Genomic DNA, 21364 nt, shown 5'->3' on the forward strand with positions numbered 1-21364 from the left:
AGTGTGGCGGGGCGTCGTCGTTGTGCAGACGTTGGCCGGCCTTGTGTTGCTGCAAGGCTGTGCTCGTCTGTTCACTCCTAGCTATCTTGCTCAGTACATAGCTGAACTAAAACTTTCTGTCTCCAAGCTCAATCGTTCCGTTTGCTAAGTCCTAAACTGCAGAGATGCTAACTCTCTCTCATGCAACCTGAGTAAAGAACGCCACGTTCACACTCTAGGCAAGCTGGGAACGGAACACCCCTATGGAGACTTCTGCCAGTCCCCTCCTCGCCTCGGTTTCCCCTCCAACAAAATCACTTACACCAATCTACATCTACATCTACATCCATACTCCGCAAGCCACCTGACGGTGTGTGGCGGAGGGTACCCTGAGTACTTCTATCTGTTCTCCCTTCTATTCCAGTCTCGTATTGTTCGTGGAAAGAAGGATTGTCGGTATGCTTCTGTGTGGGCTCTAATCTCTCTGATTTTATCCTCATGGTCTCTTCGCGAGATATACATAGGAGGGAGCTTGCGCAAGTCGCGTTAATTATGCGTCGCTTTCCCAGCGCCGACCAATGCCTGCTGTGGGAAGTGAACAAATTCCCACGAAATTTTCCTTCCTCTCAACTTCTGCTATTTAACTCCCCCCAGGCCACCCATCAAGGTTATCATCTGCATAAAACACCAATTTTTCCGAAATTCTGACTCCCAGGAGACTACTTCAAATTCCTTGTCCCTACGTTCCCATCGGAGGCCGGCGTATTTCATTCTGTCGCTCTTCACCTGATTTACTTCAGACTCTGCGGACTGTGAATCCAGCGTGAAGTTGCTATAGTCACGAACACGCATATTTTGGCCTCTGTTGACCTCTCCACCATAGCTTTGCATGGCTTTCCCGCATCTTTCACTGAAAACGGGACAACGGACATTTATCAACAGGCATACAAGTTCTCTGTCTGCTTCCCGGTACACCAAAATGGGATCAACCACCCCCTCACTGTCACTCATCTTTAGTCAGCTGGAGGCCGCGCCCCATTACCGATTTCTCAGAGTTTGAGCCACCCTAAGCTGCCTATTGTCGCTTCCCTTCGCCGCTACACAGCCACGCGCCGCCACCCAGCCACAGTCAACTCTGAATACATCCCTGGGATAAACTAGCCTCCAGTAAATCGACGTGTTTCCGCAAAGTTTTCATGTCGCGTGAATTACTTTAAAACCATCTTTGGTCTATCTTAACAGTCGACACTTCATATCGTAGCACATCATTAAAATGACAAATGTTGTAAAAATCAACTCTGTAACTTTATTTGCTTAAGAGATATAATAAATTTAATTAGTATTTTCCCTTAAGCTTCATATCATCATTTCTGCACACAAAACACGATGAACGATGATGGATTGCCACCTTATTGAATCATTAGGTAATGGAATATTTGTTGTAAAGTTTAGTTCATAATAGTTACTTTTGTTCTGTATTTATTTATCAGAAAGCACATTGGTACAAGGCTACTTGTCATTGCTTTCAAAGTTAAGACGGAATATGTATTGGTTTTATGAAAAAGAATGTAACGTTTATTATGTAATGGATATTATTGTTATTTTATTTAGAACGTGAAAGTGGTCAAGGTTTGGTTATTTAAATGTTTTAAAATGTAAAATAATGTAGAACAAGCTGTAGCCAATCAGATGGATGGCTTCAGGAAAGGCAACTGCCCATGTCAGTTGAGCGATATTCGGAGCGCGGGAAATTCGGTCGGGGACAGGCAGTTCGGCTGGAGACACCAAAGAGAATGGTACGGATTGAGGCAGCTAGGAAGTGCAACGACTTAGAAAATTTCGCGTTGTGTTGGTCTCTGAGCGGTGAGCAGCCGCGTGCCTGATGTGAACCCAAACTTTTCGCATAGTTAACGATGTGGAATAGTGAACTAGTCTTTAGCTATGAGATTGTGAATGATCGAACTGAGCCAAATGGATATGCGTTCGAGTGTAACAGTGACTAAATAAGACCACTTTCGCAATTAGTTTGGTTTGTGAATAAACATTATTCTAACCAAATCGCAACTGTGCGGCCTACATCATTTATGGGTTGTTAATTTAGTTCCATATTACTATTACTGTTATTATACCTCATATTAACTTCATACAATTTCACAAATTTGCCATCAGCCAGACTATTTAACCAAAAGGTGAAAAGGGTCTAATTTAGGGTGTGGAATGCAACACATGCGGTTCAACCCCTAGACGAGTTTGAGGCAAGACATTTCCACGAAGAGGAACTGCATGTGAACTCGAACATCTTTGAGATGTTATCCCGCAGGCTTGTGCAATTAAGTGATATGGAACCCCTGATACGTCTAGATACGACTCTGACAGATGACAGCCTATCTTATCACCTTCATCCATTCTTTCCCATTGTGCACTGTAACGCATTTGGGAAATTCCAGCAGGACAATGCGACATCCCAGACGTTCAGAATTGCGGCAGAGTTGTTTCAGGAAAACTCTTCTGAGTTTAAACTTTTCTTCTGGCCACCAAACTTCCCAGACATGAATATTATTAAGCATATCTGTGATGCCTTGCAACGTGCTGTTCGGAAGAGATCTCTTTCTCTCTCTCTCTCTCGTACTCTTGCAGATTTATGGATAGCCCTGCAGGAGCTGGTGTCAATTCAACTCCTGCACTACTTCAGACATTAGTCGAGTCCATGTCACGTCGTGTTGTGGCACTTCTGCGTCCTCACGGGGTCCCTACACGATATTAGGCAGGTGTACCTGTTTTATTGGCTCTTCAGCATAAAATACCCTGAGCATTATTAATGTTTATTTGGAATGTAAATAACGAAACAATTGAAAATAAAACCTCAGATTACCGTTTGTGCTCTTTCCGCTATACTAACCGCTACTTGGCACCTATGCTTAGATAACTAGCTAATCCCTCGTTCGGCGGCGTCAAAAAAAGCTATCTTTTCGAAACTCTTGGCTACCTGGCCAAGCCCTGCATATATCATAAAGGAAAAGTGAGCACTTCTTTGGTTATAGAAAGAAAGCCAAATGGAAGAAGGAAGCCTGGAATTAAGGCCAGTACATAGAAGTTAATGCAAGATCGCATAGTGCAACTGTGACGAACATAATGAGACTCTTCAGGCTTCGGCTGGAGGACACACGAATTCCTCCCTGATATCCGGTGGAGACTAAAAATATTTCTTCAGCCATCGAGTGCACATACATTAACTGACTGGTCATAGCCCTTATACCATGTATATGTACAAAATCAAAAGTCAAATTAACAATAGTTGCGCCTGTGTCAATGTGAGTACTCTAGAGCACACATTGTGGGATTGTGTGCTCTACGAAGAAGCGGCGGGTAATTTTCGTCAGGCATTAAGGACACTGGATCCCAGAGCAGCGCTGAAAAGCGAGCCAAGCTAGAGTACCTTGGACGTCATTGCAGCCGGTATCCGGGAAGGCCATTCAGAAGGCACTCAACTGCACGGCAGTATGCTCCCCTGCCGGCAAGACGAGATACTCTACAAGTGGAGAGAAGTCTAGTCAGGTCGGCGACTACAAGATGAAGTGGTTTTGGAAGAATATACTATGCGCTGGTTCAAGTGATCGCGAAGTGTGAAGTGGAAGACGTTACAACGAAACGTGGAATCGCCTGTAAAGAGGAAAAGCTGCTGACGTTGCTCGAATCCCGAATAATCTAGCTGACGATGGTTGTTGACCGGAGCATTACGAGAGTGGAATATGAACAGACGCACGCCGATAAATGTACACAATCACAACAGAATCTGTGGCGCTAAAGTACTTTCGGTAGAAGGGTAACAGGTTAATGTTTTCCTCAATCGTTTTGTAGTGATAGAGAATAATTGTAGCAGAAGTATTTTTAATTTGTAGAATGAGCATTTTTTAAATATTTATAAGTAGGCCTACCGGAAACTAATAATAAATACAAACATTTATTATTATCCACAAAAATGTGGCTGTAATGTTGAGATCAAGGAAATAAATATAAATAAATAAATACATTCCACAAAAAATGTGGCTATAATGTGGAGAACAAGTAAATAAATATAAATAAATAAATGCACCATAAATCTGGACGATATTGGTGATGACGTGTAGGCAAGTCTCCTTCTTAGTTTTCTAAAAACGTTTCCAGAGAACAACGTCGTTTTTCTTCAAAAAGTTTCTGTTTAAATTTCCCGAGCATGTTTAGTACGACCTTAGTGCCACGTGTATGAATTTGTTCTATGTCTATTTCCTTGCGTACTTAATAATACTCTAGAACTGTTGTCATTAGCGTCTTGTATGCGATCTCTGTGGCAGATGGAGCGCACTTATCCATAACCTTTTCAACAAATCTTCCATTCGCCTATCCTAGCACTGATTTTACATCGTAGTATAATTTAACACTGCTTCTTAGTCTTATACCTAAATACATATCCTACTAACGTGCATGTGAAATTTAGCAGGCGTCTTATATGTAGCGAGTGAAAGCACAGTTAATTTAGACAATGTTTCGAGTAGTATGCGTTTTAAAGTTTGTTACCAAAGAGATACCTAAGTTTCACGCTGTTTTCCAGTAATTTACTTCGTTATGGAGAATAATTAATACATTACAATATGACGTGAATCAAATAGAAGTTTTCTGAGGTTTCACAGCATGTGGAAGTATGTGTCTCTCCGAGCCTATGAAGGTGTGCAGCGAAACTCTCGTTCCACAGCCGTAACCAAATCACTGATGTCGCATGTCTTCTCGGAACTTTCTTCTGCTTCTACGGGTTTGTTGGTACATTGCCTTAGACTGAGGCGTACGTAAACTCCTTCTACTGCTGCGATGTTTGTCACCGCTGTTCCCATTGCTGGTGAGCCGCTTTGATTCAGAGGTGGAGAAAGTGAATGCGAAATCTGTCTAAGTATCTTAATATTCTTTACGTCTTTTTCTAGACACTCTATTATTTCGCCGGCCAAAACCTTAGTGCTCCTTTAAGCACATTAAAGGAACGTTTTATATTATTCTTGGCGTTCATTATTAATCCCTCCACATGCAGCAATTCATACAAGACGTCTACTTCCTATGTTTGAATTGCTCCGAAGCATTTCTAGAATTAGTAAGGTAAGTACCTTCATACTAGATTATCAAATTTAACTGCTTCTTAAATTGTGGTTAGTTCTGCAGCAAATACGAGTACAGACCTAAGTTATGGCAATTGAAAGTTTTTCGCTATCTGTAACACGCGGTGCTAATATTTGTAACCAATGTTGTGATGTGTTTTGGTTTCGTCAGCTTCCATAGATAGGAAATCTGACCATTGTGTGGTAATGGGCGAGTTGTGGCGCAATGAATCTATCTGAAGTTCAGAGTTGGCGTGGCTGCACTGGAGCCTCTCGGCGGACCGTGGCTCAACGGCGGCCACGTGGTGCCAAATGTTAGCCAGGGTCCACAGACCACATGGCTGAGAATTCCACGGTGATGCTGTGTCGATGAAGGAGACATGCCAGGAGTGCCAAAGATGTTGGGCTTTGTGAAACCTTAATGGCAGACATTTCACAGTTCGTATAGAAAATAATAGTAGCCAGATGAATCATGTTGTTGGTGTGTTCCTCAGTCCCAAGACTGGTTTGATGCAACTCTCCATGCTACTCCACCCTGTGCAAGCTTCTTCATTTCCCAGTACCTATTGCAACCTACATCCTTTTGATCTGCTTAGTGTATTCATCTCTTGGTCTCCCTCTACGATTTTTACCCTCCACGCTGCCCTCCAATACTAAATTGATGATCCCTCGATGTCTCAGAACATGTCCTACCAACCGATCCCTTCTTCCAGTCAAGTTGTGCCACAAACTTCTCTTCTCCCCAATCTTGTTCAATACCTCCTCATTAGTTATGTGATCTACCCATCTAATCTTCAGCATTCTTCTGTAGCAACACATTTTGAAAGCTTCTGTCTCTTCTTGTTTAAACTATTTATTGTCCATGTTTCACTTCCATACATGGCTACACTGCATACATATACTTTCAGGAATGACTTCCTGACACTTAAATCTATACTCGATGTTAACAAATTTCTCTTCTTCAGAAACGCTTTTCTTGCCATTGCCAGTCTACATTTTATATCCTCTCTACTTCGACCATCGTCAGTTATTTTGCTCCCCAAATAGCAAAACCCCTTTACTACTTTAAGTGTCTCATTTCCTATCTAATTCCCTCAGCATCACCCGACTTCATTCGACTACATTCCATTATCCTCGTTTTGTTTATGTTGATGTTCATCTTATATTCTCCTTTCAAGACACTATCCACTCCGCTCAAGTGCTCTTCCAAGTCCTTTGCTGTCTGTGATAGAATTACAATGTCATCGGCAAACCTCAGTCTTTATTTCTTCTCCATGGATTTTAATACCTACTCCCGAATTTTTCTTTTGTTTCCTTCACTGCTTGCTCAATATACAGAATGAATAACATCAGGTATAGGCTACAAACCTGTCTCACTCCCTTCCCAACCACTGCTTCCCTTTGATGTCCCTCGACTCTTATAACTGTCATCTGGTTTCTGTACAAATTGTAAATAGCATTTTGCTCCCTGTATTTTACCCCTGCCACCTTCAGAATTTGAAAGAGAGTATTCCAGGCAACATTGTCAAAAGCTTTCTCTAAGTCTACAAATGCTACAAATGCCTTTCCTTTATCTAACTTCTGAGATGAGTCGTAGGGTCAGTATTGACTCACGTGTTCCAATATTTCTACGGAATCCAAACTGACCTTCCCGAGGTCGGCTTCTACTAGTTTTTCCTTTCGTCTGTAAAGAATTCGCGTTAGTATTTTGCAGCTGTGGCTTATTAAACTGATTGTTCGGTAATTTTCACATGTGTCAACACCTGCTTTCTTTGGGATTGGAATTATTATATTCTTCTTGATGTCTGAGGGTATTTCGCCTATCTCATACATCTTGATAACTAGATGGTAGAGTTTTGTCAGGACTGGCTCTCCCAACGTTGTCAGTAGTTCTAATGGAATGTTGTCTACTGCCGAGGCCTTGTTTCGACTCAGGTCATTCAGTGCTCTGTCAAACTCTTCACACAGTATCATATCTCCCATTTCATCTTCATCTACATCCTCTTCCATTTCTATAATATTGTCCTCAAGTACATCGTCCTTGTATAGACCCTCTATATACTCCTTCCAACTTTCTGCTTTCCCTTCTTTGGTTAGAACTGGGTTTACTTCTGAGCTCTTGATATTCATACAAGTGGTTCTCTTTTCTACAAAGGTCTCTTTAATTTTCCTGTAGGCTGTATCTATCTTACCCTAGTGAGGTAAGCCTCTACGTCCTTACATTTGTCCTCTAGCCATCCCTGCTTAACCATTTTGTACTTTCTGTCGATCTCATTTTTGAGACGTTTGTATTCCTTTTTGCGTGCTTCATTTACTGCATTTTTATATTTTCTCCATTCATCAATTAAATTCAATATTTCTTCTATTACCCAAGGGTTTCTACTAGCCCTCGTCTTTTTACCTACTTGATACTCTGATGCGTTCACTACCTCATCCCTCAAAGCTACCCATTCTTCTTCTACTGTATTTTTTTCCCCCATTCCTGTCAATTGTTCCCTTATGCTCTTCCTGAAACTCTGTACAACCTCTGGTTTAGTCAGTTTATCCAGGTCCACATCTCCTTAAATTTCCACCTTTTTGCAGTTTCTTCAGTTTTGATCTACAGTTCATAACCAATAGATTGTGGTCAGAGTCCACATCTGCCCCTGGAAATGTCTTACAATTTAAAACCTGGTTCCTATATCTCTGTCTTACCATTATATAATCTATCTGAAATCTGTCAGTATCTCCAGGCTTCTTCCATGTATACAGCCTTCTTTCATGATTCTTGAACCAAGTGTTAGCTACGATTAAGTTGAGCTCTGTGCAGAATTCTACCAGGCGGCTTCCTCTTTCATTTCTTAGCCCCAATCCATTTTCACCTACTACGTTTCCTTCTCTCCCCTTTCCTACTACCGAATTACAGTCACCCGTGACTATTAAATTTTCGTCTCCCTTCACTATCTGAATAATTTCTTTGATTTCATCATACATTTCTTCAATTTCTTCGTCATCTGCAGAGCTAGTTGGCATATAAACTTGTACTACTGCAGTAGGCGTGGGCTTCGTGTCTATCTTGGCCGCAATAATGCGTTCACTATGCTGTTTGTAGTAGATCACCCACACTCCTATTTTTTTATTCATTGTTAAACCTACTCCTGCATTACCCCTATTTGATTTTGTGTTTATAATCCTGTATTCACCTGACCAAAAGTCTTGTTCCTCCTGCCACCGAACTTCACTAATTCCCACTATATCTAACTTTAACCTTATCCATTTCCCTTTTTAAATTTTCTAACCTACCTGTCTGGTTAAGGGATCTGACGTTCCACGCTTCGATCCGTAGGACGCCAGTTTTCTTTCTCCTGATAACGACGTCCTCTTGAGTAGTCCCCGCCCGGAGATCCGAATGGGGGACTATTTTACCTCCGGAATATTTTACCCAAGAGGATGCCATCATCATTTAACCATACAGTAAAGCTGCATGCCCTCGGGAAAAATGATGAATCATTATACCTCAAAAAGAAACATGTACATTACCATTATTTGCATGACGACTCTGATGGTGTAATCAGATTTTCAACATCTTTATTAGTTTAAAGTTTAGTATCTGAAGATAAATTATACAAGTAACACCCAGCAACGAATTTTCAAAACGTCAATGGTTCATCCGCTTTTGTCGATCGATGTGTTCTTAGAAAGCTATTCGTATAACCCTAAATTGGTATAAATTACAGGCGTGTAACTTGAATAGTACATGAGTTATTGGAGGTCAAAGTAGCCAATTACAATTAATCGCGTCAGAATATAAGGACTCCATAGTAGAAGAAATTGATGAAATATTTACTGTGTTTTAGAAAACACAGAGACATTAGGCTACTGGCCTCCTTTTTGTTTCTATTTCTTTGATATAAGTTTATCTGATTTGCTTATGTGTTTAATAATCCACATTAGAGCGTGTTTATGGTCCAGCCGTAGGATTATTTTACTTAAGTTATTTAAATGTAAATCCAGTATTTCGTATGTGTTTCATTATGTTTGAGAGTGTGCGTTGGCTTGGAGACTAGGTGGGAGCACTCCAGCTAATCACAGTGATCGTTTCCAAAAAGGTGGACACCGAGAGTTATGGATGGTACGGGAGAGTACAGGAGAGAGTCCTGGACAGTACTGCGCGACAGACGCACCGTCGTGGGAAAGACTTGAAGGGTGGAGCAGTTTTGCGCGTGGTAGCGGGAGATTTAAAGATTTTGCAGTGCCGACTTGTGCACTCGTGTGATTTCCGTGGCTTCTGCAGTGAAGACGTAGTATTCGTTTATAAGTAATTATGTTGTTGTTCATAACTAATTACGTGAAGTCGGAATCTATTGTTTCCCTGTTAGTCAACTGATGTTATATTTAATTGCTGGACCATCGACACCAATAAGTGTTTTACAGTAGTAAAGGGCATTCTTAAAGGTACTTCTGCTATTGTACTCATCATTTAAAGTCGTTAAAATAGTACCTGCCGAATTTAATTAATTGGAATCTTTCATTCGTAAATTTCTATAAAACATTCAAAATTAGCAATTTCCGAGTGATAGGAACCTTCAACCATTCAATTGATGTGCATATTCATATTGTACACTGTAGACTCATCAGTATTTTGCATGTAATGCAGCAACTACGTATCCCAGCCCATAGACAACGAAACCATCGAAAACTTTTAATAATTCAACTCTGAGTCTGAGGGTATATAGTTGAGGGTCATCACATCATCAACACCATTTATATTGGAAAGCCCACTCCATCCGCTTTTTCTTTACATTACGTCATTATTAACGCTTACCTATTGCTTCACGCAGACTGATTGGTGAAAGATGACAGGTTGATAAACTGCTGACTCGGAATCTTTATCAGACATGGATACGAAACACGAAACAAAATTTGAATATAAGACAACCAGTTTACTTCACAAACAATGGTGTTTGCGTGCTTAGTTCTGCATGTCATCATCTTTCCAGAAGCTGAGATTTAACCATGATCGATTGATTTAAAATGTAATGCTTGTAACTTGAAATTCCTTACAAGTGACAAAAGGCATTTATTTGATTTAAGAAAACTTTGATATAGTTTTATGGTACTTGTCACCTCATAGGACATGCCACTTACAGCATTTATGGTATTCAGAGATATCCCTATTTTCTCAAAATCAATAACATGTCTGTTCCAGGATGCTCACTGCCCAGATCTATCTTACGTATGTTGTCATGTATCTAGTTAGTGGAAGACCGTTCACATCAGTCACTTATATTTTTATTTGAATCGAAGTTTCCATTAAATGTAATTTTATGGATTAATACTTTGTTGATCGATAATAAACGATATTTTTGCTGTATAGTATGAGATCTTTACCACATGAAACTTGCGAGTTTCTGCAGCATACAGAAACTTCTAGTTAAGTTAGCAGTACTAATGTAGCAATATGAAAACTTTTTTTAGAAAGAAATGTTGCTAACTGCATCTTCATCAGTATAGAAAAGTACATCTGTTGACTGCAAGTGCATCGATGCATCGATTCCACATAAGTGATATTATAGTTTGCATTTCTACACGGTGATTGGGGGGGGGGGGGGGAGGGGGGTCATCATTAACAAGAAAGTGACTGAAAATATATCACTTAATGACGAGTGACTAGTGAGTCTAATACCTGTCAGTTCCTTGGGACGTGAACTATGTTACTATTGTCTGTTCCTGTTGGCTTTCTTGTCTGAATACATTCATTGTTAAAACAGCGTTAACATCAAATTTATGCTGCATTTGATAGTTTGCTACAACTGAAGTACACTTCTGATTTTATCAGATACACGACCGATACGAAATTGCTCTTCCACTTCGAAGTGCTGACAAGGAAGTTGTAACGACAATCCCTTAGCACTGTACAGTTGCTTTTAGTTAGACTCTAAAATTATTTCTTCGGAAATACCAAATATAAATAAATTATAAATTTGCATTTCACTTGAAACTCGCTGATCTGCGAGTAGCCGGACACCGGTGCACACATCAGACAAACAGGACAGAAAGGATGATGACACGAGGCGAGAATACCGCCTGCGGAGTCGAGAAACAGGGCTGACTGAATGGAGGACCCGACACAACAAGAGCAAGTCAAAAGCAACCTGTGCAACAACCAAGGACAACAAACTTTTGGCACAACGTTGTCAACAGGTCAAGTACGAGCCACAATCCATATCTAGACCAAGGAGGAAAACCAATACCAAAGCAAAGTCGTCTACGAGTAGTCAGTAGCACGGTGGAGGTAGTAACAAACGCTGTTGGACGAAATACACGACTGACTGAGTATTCTTTCTTTTCCTTTATTACCGGCCGGAGTGGCCGATCGGTTCTAGGAGCTACAGTCTGGAACCGCGTGACCGCTACAGTCGCAGGTTCGAATCCTGCCTCGGGCATGGATGTGTGTGATGTCCTTAGGTTAGTTAGGTTTAAGTAGTTCTAAGTTCTAGGGGACTGATGACCTCAGAAGTTAAGTCTCATAGTGCTCAGAGCCATTTGAACCATTTTTTTCCTTTATTGTCATTTCATTCCCTTGACCGATGGGGGAAGGGGTGGGCTGGCAGCAGCATAATTCGCCGCTTTTCAGCCAAGTGACTACATAGAATATCACAGGGATAAATACATATAAAAATATGGGAATAAAAGGTATACACATAAGAAGGGGCCGAGGAATTTGAAGTTAAAACTACAAAACAGGGGTAATTTTCATAAAAGTCACATATAGTTAAAATGTTACACAAGGAAGACATAGCACGGAGACACTGGCAGCATGAATAGCATAATTGAAACCGGCGTCCATAGTATGGGATGACAACACAGAGCACACACTGCACTGATGTTATATACAGGACGAGCACCAAAAAATGACAAAGTAACTGCAGGAAAATTTGGAAGGCCTGCTAAGGGTGGTGAGGTTGGAGAGGAGGGAGTGAGGAAAGAGAGACTGGGATTTGACGGAGGAAGAGGGGGCAGGGGTGGAGTTGGTAGCACACAAAGGGGTTGGAGATGGGGAGGGAGTGCAAGGACTGGGAAAGCAGATGTGAGAAGGACAAGAGGGGGGGGGGGAGGAGGAAAGAGCAGAGAGGAAAGGGGAAGGAGAGGGAGCCCAGGGGAGGAGAAGAGAAGAACTGGGTCAGAATTGTAAGGAAAGATAAATATCGTTGCGAATCACATCATCTGGGACAGGGAGACGTTGGAAGTTGCTTTGGGAGAGGTGGTGGATGTGTGGAGCTGGAGAGATGGTGGGAAACATCGCTAAAGGCACTGCAGCAGGTGGGGAGTGGACAGGAATGGAGACATCAGGGGGTGAGGAGGATCGAGGTGGCAGTTGGTGTAGAGGATACGAATGTGTTCAAGGAAAAAGAGGAGATATGGGAATGGGATACAGTCATAGAGGATCCTCGTGAGGGATGGGAGATGGATACAAAAAGCGAAGCAGGGTGCATGGTGTTCAAGGATTTGGAGGGCTTTATGGAATTTAGGAGGGGCAGAGATCCATACAACACTTGCATAAACAAAGGATGGGACGGATCAAAGATTTGTAGGTATGAAGGATGGTGGAAGGGAGAAATCGCCATGTCGCAGCAGACAGGAGTTACTGAACGATCTTTCTTCTTTTCTTTATTGCAATTTCATTCTCCTGCCCCATATGGGACAGGGGAAGAGTGGCAGCGCCACATTCTAGCGATCTTCAGCCAAGTGATATTAAATTGGAATAAAACGAGGAAACTATACATAAAAAGGCGGGAAAAGGGGAACATAAGAACATAATAAATAGAGACAATGGAGGTTAAAACATACACTGAGAATGGGAGGTTCATTACTGGACAGTTAAAAAAAAGTCGACATAAAGTTGAAAGAACACAGTTGGTGAGTCATGGAGCACTTAAAAGATACTGGAGTCACTCACACAGATTAAAAGTTGGTCACAGTGTAAAAACACGCAGAGTGAGAGACACTTAAAATACCCCTTTATATGATGGAGCACATATGAAGAAGAAAATCTGCTGTGAAGGACCTGTCAGGGGAGAAGGGGGGAGGGGAGGAGAAGGTGTGTGGGACAGGGGCTTGGGGAGGTGGGAGAAAAGTGGGTCAGGGGCCCACCAAGTAGCAGGAGTTGGGTCATGTGGGAGATGGAGGGGGAAGGCAAGTCTGGAAGAAGTGCAGAGACACAGAAGTGAGCCGCAAGGAAGGGAGAGGGTGTTGGAGGCAGGATAACCACTCAGGGGAAGGGAGGAGGAAAGAGGGATCCCCGAGGAGTAGGAGGGGGAAAGGTGGGGTTAGAGTTGTTTGGATGGTGTAGATATTAGGGAAAAGCTCATCATCTGGGAGGGGCAGGTGTTGCAAGGTGCATGGGAAAAGGAGGTGGAGGGTGTGGTGGTGGAGTGAGGGCAGGACACAATGGTAAAGGTGCAGCAACAGGTTGGGGGTAGAGAGGACAGAAGACACCAGATGGTGGAGACTGATCGAGTAGGCAGATGATGTACAGTGTGCAGAGTGTTCGAGAGAAAGAAGGAGATGTGAGAAGGGGATGAGGTAATAGAGAAGTTTTGTGGGGGACAGAAGACAGATACGGTGGACGAGGTACAATGTGTGGTGTTCTAGGATTTCTTGGGCTTTATAGATTCTGGGAGGATGGAAATACAAGCACTTCTGGCAGAACAAAGGATGATGCAGACTAAGGATTTATGGGTGTGAAAGATGGTGGAAGGATGCAGTCCCCATGTCCAGCTGGGCAGGAGTTTCAGAAAGCAGAGTCTATTGTGGGCTTAGTGCTGGATCATAAGGAGATGGGGAGTTGAGGGAGGTGACAAATGAGGGTGAGGCCCAGGTATTTCAGGGTAGGAGTGAGGTAGCTAGGATGATTATAAATCGTTAGGTAAAAATCGTGGAGCGAGAAGGAGCGGGTGGTACACCCTACAATGATCGCCTCGTTCTTGGACGGGTTGATGTGAAGAAACCACTGGTTGCACCAGGCAGTCAATTGGTTGAGGTGGATTTGAAGGATATGTTGGGACCGTTGAAGGGTAGGATAAAGAGCCAGGAAGGTGGTGTCATCAGAAAAGAGGGGGAGGTGAACAGGTGGGAAAGGTTTGGACATATCTGCAGTATATAGGAGATAGAGGAGAGGGGAAAGGACAGACCCTTGGGGCACACCAGTGATGGGATAGAAAGTACTTGCGTTGGTATTAGTGACACAGGAGGGACGAAGGGAGAGGAAGAAAGCAACGAGACAGACGAAACTGATCGGTAGAGCATTGTCTGGACGTTACAGAGGAGCCAGAGATGCCACACATAGTTGTATTCATTCTGGAGGTCAAGGGAAACAAAGATAGTGGAGCAACAGAAGTTAACTTGGAGGGAAAGAAGACTGATAAGGTTAAGAAGCTGGTCATCAACTGAGAAGGAGGGCCAGAAATCACATTGAGTAAGTGGGAGGTGGTGGTGCTTGTTAAGGTGGTGATAAATATTGTGGGATGGGGTGGACTCCAAGACCGTTACTGAACAGCAGGACATGGTAAGTCTTCCACAGTCAGAGGGTGGTGGGAAGGACATTGTACAGGGTACCAAGGGCATCCAGGAAGGAGAGGGGGTATTCCTTGAGGTGGCAGTAGGTGACACAGTCACGACCAGGGGTGGTGTTGCATTTGGAGTGGAGGACTAGTTTGATGTCGTGTTGGAGTGTTTATGTGCAAGGGGGGTAACTGATCCAAGTACCAGAAACTAGGGGCGAGTGGTGGAACAGGGGTATTAGTGCATTCAAGGATGGTGTGGAAGAGGGAGTAATCAAAATGGGGACCAACAGCAATGGAGAAGACCTCGAAGGGGTGGAAAGTAAGATGGTTAGCCTCAATGACGTTTTCTGGAAAGGGAAGGGTACTGTGGAGAAGAGGGTAATGTGGTAATGTGGCTACCAGTAATACAGTGGAAGGCAGATCAGTACATGGAGGAGTTGAGAGGGAAGGTGGAATTGAGGCATATATATGTCAGGTGCCTGCCTGGGCGTTTCTTGATGGTGAGATGGTTTCAGATGTGTCATTGTAATTGCTGATGGCAGAGGAGTGATCCCAGTCATGGGTGCAGAGGAAGAAGTGGTAGAGCATGTCGTATTCACCAAGAAGAAGGAGGGCCTGTGGAGGAAATGTAGGGTGGTAAAGGTGGATGAAATTGCTAGGAACAGGGGCCTCCAAAGCATCAGTGATGATCTGCTGGAGGAAGGAAGAGGCTGATATCACTGGGGGCAGTGAAAGGTAAAGGGGTGGCTTTAAACCTGTGCTGCCATGGATTCCCAGTAGGCATCCCAGTCAGTGCAGCAGTAGTCATGGACAGACTTTGGAGGGGCAGCAGGGTGGAGGACAGGAGGGGGGCGATGGGTGGAGGAGATGGTGAGGAGGATGGGGAGGCAGTCACTACCCATGGAGTTGAGGACATCCATGGAGATATGACCAAGGACAATGAGGGAAGCGAGGATGACATCTGAGGTGGAGTTACTTGAAGGATGGGTGTGCTATAGGGGAGCATCAAGGTCACTGTGGAGGATAGCAATGAAATGATGCCACTGCCGAAGTGTAGCAGGGACATGTCTGTGGATGTTGAGGTCAACAGTGACTGCATAGGTGAAGAAGGCATGGTCAACTTGGGAAATGAAGTTTTAGGGGCGAGGAGCAGTGGGATTGCTGTAGATAGTGGCACAGGTGATAGTGAAAAAAAGGGAGAAAAGATGCTGAGGAGAAGGTATGTGGTTGGGTCATTGAGTAGGCGTTGTGGCCACACAGGGAAATGCTTGATGTGGCCTTAGCGACCCCACCTTGTGCAAGGGGAAGGGGGTTGTCAGTGCAGTGAAGGAGACATGATGAGGTGTGGAGAACATGGTGAGGTTGGAAGAAGGTTTCATTAAGGATGAAGGAGTCGACCTGGTGCTGGAACAGGGTAAGCATGAAGAGGTACTTGTAGGCAGGGAGGAAGCGAATGCTTACGTATATGTGATGTTACCGTTGACACTCCAGGAGGCAGAAGAGGGAGAGAGTGGAGGAAGGTGGAGAGAGGGGATTAAATGAGGGTGTCTTGGAGGGTGAGGAAATGATGGACCAGGTTGTGAGAGTAGGTGTAATAGCTATTCAAATGGAAAACGGAGCTGGCAGCAAGGGTGATCTGCTAAAGAGTGTTGGAGCGTTCTAAGGATTGGATGTTCTGCAGGATGATGTTCAGGAACCAGATGATAACCTCAGCTATAAGGGAGGGTGGAGGGAATTTTTGGGGTGAATGGGCTGGTCGATGGGGCAAATGGGGAGGCTTTGCATTTGGGGGAATAGGTGGGGTGGGGTTCATTTCAGGTGTTTCTGGAAGGAGAGATGAGGTTAGGACACTGTTTGAGGAGGAGGGAGGCCTTACAGTGGTGGCAGGCGGGGGGGGGGGGGTGTTCTTGCTGTTTTGGTTGAGGTGGTCATTGTAGAGGAGACAGTGTTGGCAGCAGTAGTAAGCAGCATTAAGGAGAGGAACAGGACAGGGCAACGGGCTGGCCACAGTTGAAATTAAGGGATCCCTGAGTAAGGAGATGATCTATAGAAGACTCGGACTCCATAAATACACACATGAGGAAGGTATGGATGGCGCTGTAGATACGATAGACCGAGCAGATTTCCTGGAACAGGTGGGGATTCAGTTCTGCCAACACCTCCGTTATCACAGGGCTGAGTTTTGTGGTCATGGCAGTGTGGGTTGGAGGATGGCAAGGGGATTGGGGCTGACGAGGAAAGGAGGATGCAAGGAAATTGGTGAAGGGCGCATGTTGGGCAAAGGTGATGCGGGGAAGTTTTCGGAGCAGATCAGTGTGGAAAGAAAGAGGGGGTATTTGATAAGGACAGTCTCTGTGGTGGATAAGTTGGGCAACAGGACCACTGGACTGAGTGGTGGACGTGTGGCGGTATTTATGCCGACCGCAAGGGACACTATTGGCCAGTGTACTCAAATGGCGAGATGGTGGCGTACTCAGTAGGCAAGTGGAGCACTGCGGCGATACTATCCTCTATCTTCCATTGAGGTTCCTTTGCTCCTTCGAGTAGTCAACTTCTGTGCACCCCGATACCAGAAAACTGTTAAGACAATTGCGCAATAATCCTAAAAAGCTAAAAATAACAATAATAGCCATAGACCTTCATTATACTAATTCCTGTCACTTATCAATGGGAAATCTTCCAGTTCTGAGAAACGACACCAGTGATTTGGTTTTTAGTTTTACAGCCATCGCTACCTCGGGTTTCTCGACAACTTCCTCTGTTTGTTCTTACATACAACAAATACCGCTTCGCGCAGCATCCTTAACAATATGAGATACGTATTTCAGTTACTTTCAGTCTCAGCAACTCTATTATCTACTGCTTTATGAAGTGCAAAAAGCGATTCATGTATGCTTCAGCATATGTCCCGATAATGTACTCCAACTTCGAACAATCAGTTCGTGTACATTTCTTTCTTCTATTTTCTTTTCTAGCAGATCTTCGCTTAGCGTTTTATTTGTAACTTAATTTCTAAATCGCTCTTCAAAACAACTCTTCAAATGCTAAAAGTGATTCACCCTGTCCATATTTCACTTCCAAACAACGTTGCACTTCTGGCATTTAGTTTCCGTTATATCGTAATACCTTCTTTGTATAAATCGTTGATCGATAAAAATCTCCTCCACTTTGTCATCCCGCTCATGTTTTCTCACGTGCTTTGGTCATTTCACGTAACTTTGCTTGAGGCGTATCTGAAGCCTATTAATTCCATTGGTGTGTCCTTCCCATATTATATTTTCCTTTCTATCACTTTCCGCTCTTTTGCCTACTTCTTAAACAGATTTCTGAATGTAAAAAATTATTTATTAATTAGTTAACAATTCTCCGAAGGCTCAGTTTCTTGCAACCAAATACGCTATGCCACTGGGGTATAAGAGGACGCTATAAAGTGTGATCAGGAACAGTCTGAAAAGTCTGTCGGGGTGTTGCAGGGTAGATTGTGCTGAGAAATAATTGTTAAGAAATAAATTCGATACATTGTGCCCTTTCCGATTTAATTAGTGCTGATGCTAGCCTAGAAGGTCGTGCGCAAATTCAAGCACTTTCGAGCGCTAAAATGCGATAAAACACAGACATTTGTTGGTCAGTGAGTTACCACATGTTCAAATTCTCATGCCTAGTTAAAATGTGACTTTTTTTAAAGTGATAGATTTAAGGTGGATGAGCAAAGGTACCTCTGTTCGGTCTGAGGTAATGAAACGTACAGCACGTTTGGCTACAGCGTCTTTGGCACGTTGCTTGATGTTGCACGTGCGACTGGACTGGCGAATTTCAATACTAATTAAATTGGAAAGGGCGCAAAGTAGCTATTTTTTCTGAACAGTTATTTCTCAGCCCAACCTACCCTGCAACATCCTTGCAAGTTTTTGAGACTGTTTCTGATCGTCCACCAAGTAGAGCATAACTGTCAGTATAAATCAACCATTTTAAGTCAAAGCATCCACAAAACATCCTTGCAAGTTTTTGAGACTGTTTCTGATCATCCACCAAGTAGAGCATACTTGTCAGTATAAATCAACCATTTTAAGTCAAAGCATCCACAACTTTACACCAGACATGTTGGGAAAATGAGCATTAATATCTTCTTCTTGCCACATGTACTAACCAGCCCAGAAACATACTATATACAATAGCTATAATTATTATTCAACAAATGAATAAATACTAATGTTGTGGTATGGATCAAGATTCGTGGTGCCACACGAAAGTCACTAACGCGCATAGACACTACAGACATTAGCGATGCCTGGCAGTGATCCGCAACGAAAAATGGGAAGCGCTCCAGAAGACATGCCCTCTCTCTCAGCACTGCAGCGCCCTCGCACAGAAGTCGACATAGAGCCGAACGTGGTCTCACTCTGCCCGTGTTAGAGTCCTCTGACGAAATACTCAACATCATCCAGTTATGACACCAGCGCTATTCAATTTTTTCATGGAACTGCACTTCTGTAAATGTTGAACCTGTACTTGAAAAGAAGAGTTTTGTAATTGTGTGTATTAAGTCATGCTTTGTTGTTCAGAGACGGTTGTAAACATTCCACACTCTTATGTGGCAACTGACTAGGAAGTTGAGTAAATAGTTCCGATCAGCACCCTCCAATAGCTGTCAGAGAACCCACAATTATGATCAGACGATTGTAGTTTCGTCAGGTCAGGTAATGTAGTTCAGTAGATTATCCTGAGTCACCAATAAAAATATTTGCACTTGTACCCTTAAAACTCTCTATATGAAGGTGTGTATATGTTTACATTGCATTTTGATTCCATTTGTGGAGTGTCCTGCCTCATCGTGTACTGCTTCTTCACCAAGGATGACAAAAAATGGTGGTATCTCATAGCTTGTCATACAGCATTATCTTTTGGTACTCCATTACTTTCGCACAGGTGAATTATTTATCTCGATTTATGCATTATTTCTTGGCGTTTCAGGATTTCGAACATTTTGTACCAATCCACACAGTCTAATGGTCTACTCATCAGCTTAAGCATATTAATAGGAGACTGTTTCATCTGCGCTATCTGAGCAATAGTATCCCGACACCCATGTTTAATGCGGAACATCATTCGAAAAAGTGTAATGGCAAAAGAGGAGTACGGTGACTACTGCTGTAACCAAGAATGTTTATGCAGCTGTGTTTTCTGATTCGCTTCAGACGCATCTTATCACAGATTGTGGTTAACCTGATCAGGACGGAGGCATAGATAACGCGCAGTTTCTCGATGTTAAATTGTCACTGCAGATATTCCCGCTTGCAATACCAGCAGAACCAACACCAAGGTGTTTAGATCAGCGTGCTCGGACCAGAAGTGTTTTTGAATGGACCACTTGTGAGGACAAATTCAGATAGCTTTATGTGCATCCCAGGATGAAAGAAGGGAGAAAGAAGAAGAGAAGCAGGAGCCCAATATATGAAACTTTTTCTCCATCCCCACTTCGTGGAAAAATCTTTTCAGAAAAAATGGTTGGGTACTGCGTATACAGCTCTGACAAACCGAAAGACAGTGGCGAAAAGGATGTGTGATCTAATGTGCAGAATAAATAATACTTTACAGGTCTGTGCTTCTTTTGACTGACCAGATGACATAGAAATGCGGTTAATGCTTGCTTTTGTGTTTCCCATTTTATGTGTTTGAATTTGTGATTAAATTTGATGCGTTAATACATTAATGCATGTTAAGTATATTGATATACATTAAGTCAGTGTTTTATCCTAAATATTTAAGGTGTACCTTTGTAACTGGGAAATTATATTTGTGCATGAAAACATACAGAATAAGGCTCATTCTTCTATTTTACCAGTCACTATTGAGACACAGAACGGTTTTTAAATACAACGTGTCACGTTGCATTTGCTGGTGCCATGTTGGAATCCCGTAGTAGCTGATGTGATGTCTTTTTGCGAATCAACATAGAAAGCGATCAAATACTGCCAACTGTCTGTTTTAATATACAGGTACCCACGGAAAAGTGTTCTATATTTTCAGAGGTGGGAAGTTTGGACCAAGACAAGAAAACGTACTATACAAGTGGGCGCTAAAATGTATATCTTAAGAACTACGAGCGCTTGTTCATCTTCGTAACTGTGAAGCGCATGTGTTCTACTGCACGGTCTCTGCTATTGCGAACTAAGTAAGAACACTATTCTGTTACTATGAAACAGCAGGGATTTTAATATAAGCTGCTAGCTATTACATACGATCTGCACTTTGTCAGCCATGGATGAATGATACGCTCAGTTTGGTGTCCATTCACAGTTCGACGTTTCAGGGAATCACGCACTCTCAGAAAATCTCCAGATTGGTTGCTTGTGGATGCGCTGGAAAGAGTGAACCACTCATTTTGCAGTATTTGTACATCGTTAATGAAGTTGCATACACGAAAGGTTTCATGTGTCTCGACAACAAAAAATCCAAGGGTTTAAGATCTGAGAGACAAACTGACGACCGCGAGGAGTTGCTGCGCTGTTTGAGGCGCCATGTCACGGACTGCGTGGCACCTCCCACCGGATGTTCGAGTTCTCCCTCGGGCGTGGGTGCGTGTGTTGTTCTTAGCATAAGTTAGTTTAAGTAGTGTGTAAGTCTAGGGACCGATGTCCTCAGCAGTTCGGTCCCTTCGGTATTAACACACATCTGAACAAACCGCCCAACATGCTGCCCCCCCCCCCCCCTCCTCACACC

Source organism: Schistocerca serialis, chromosome 9, assembly GCF_023864345.2.
Source record: "Schistocerca serialis cubense isolate TAMUIC-IGC-003099 chromosome 9, iqSchSeri2.2, whole genome shotgun sequence".
In the NCBI taxonomy this organism is placed as follows: domain Eukaryota; kingdom Metazoa; phylum Arthropoda; class Insecta; order Orthoptera; family Acrididae; genus Schistocerca; species Schistocerca serialis.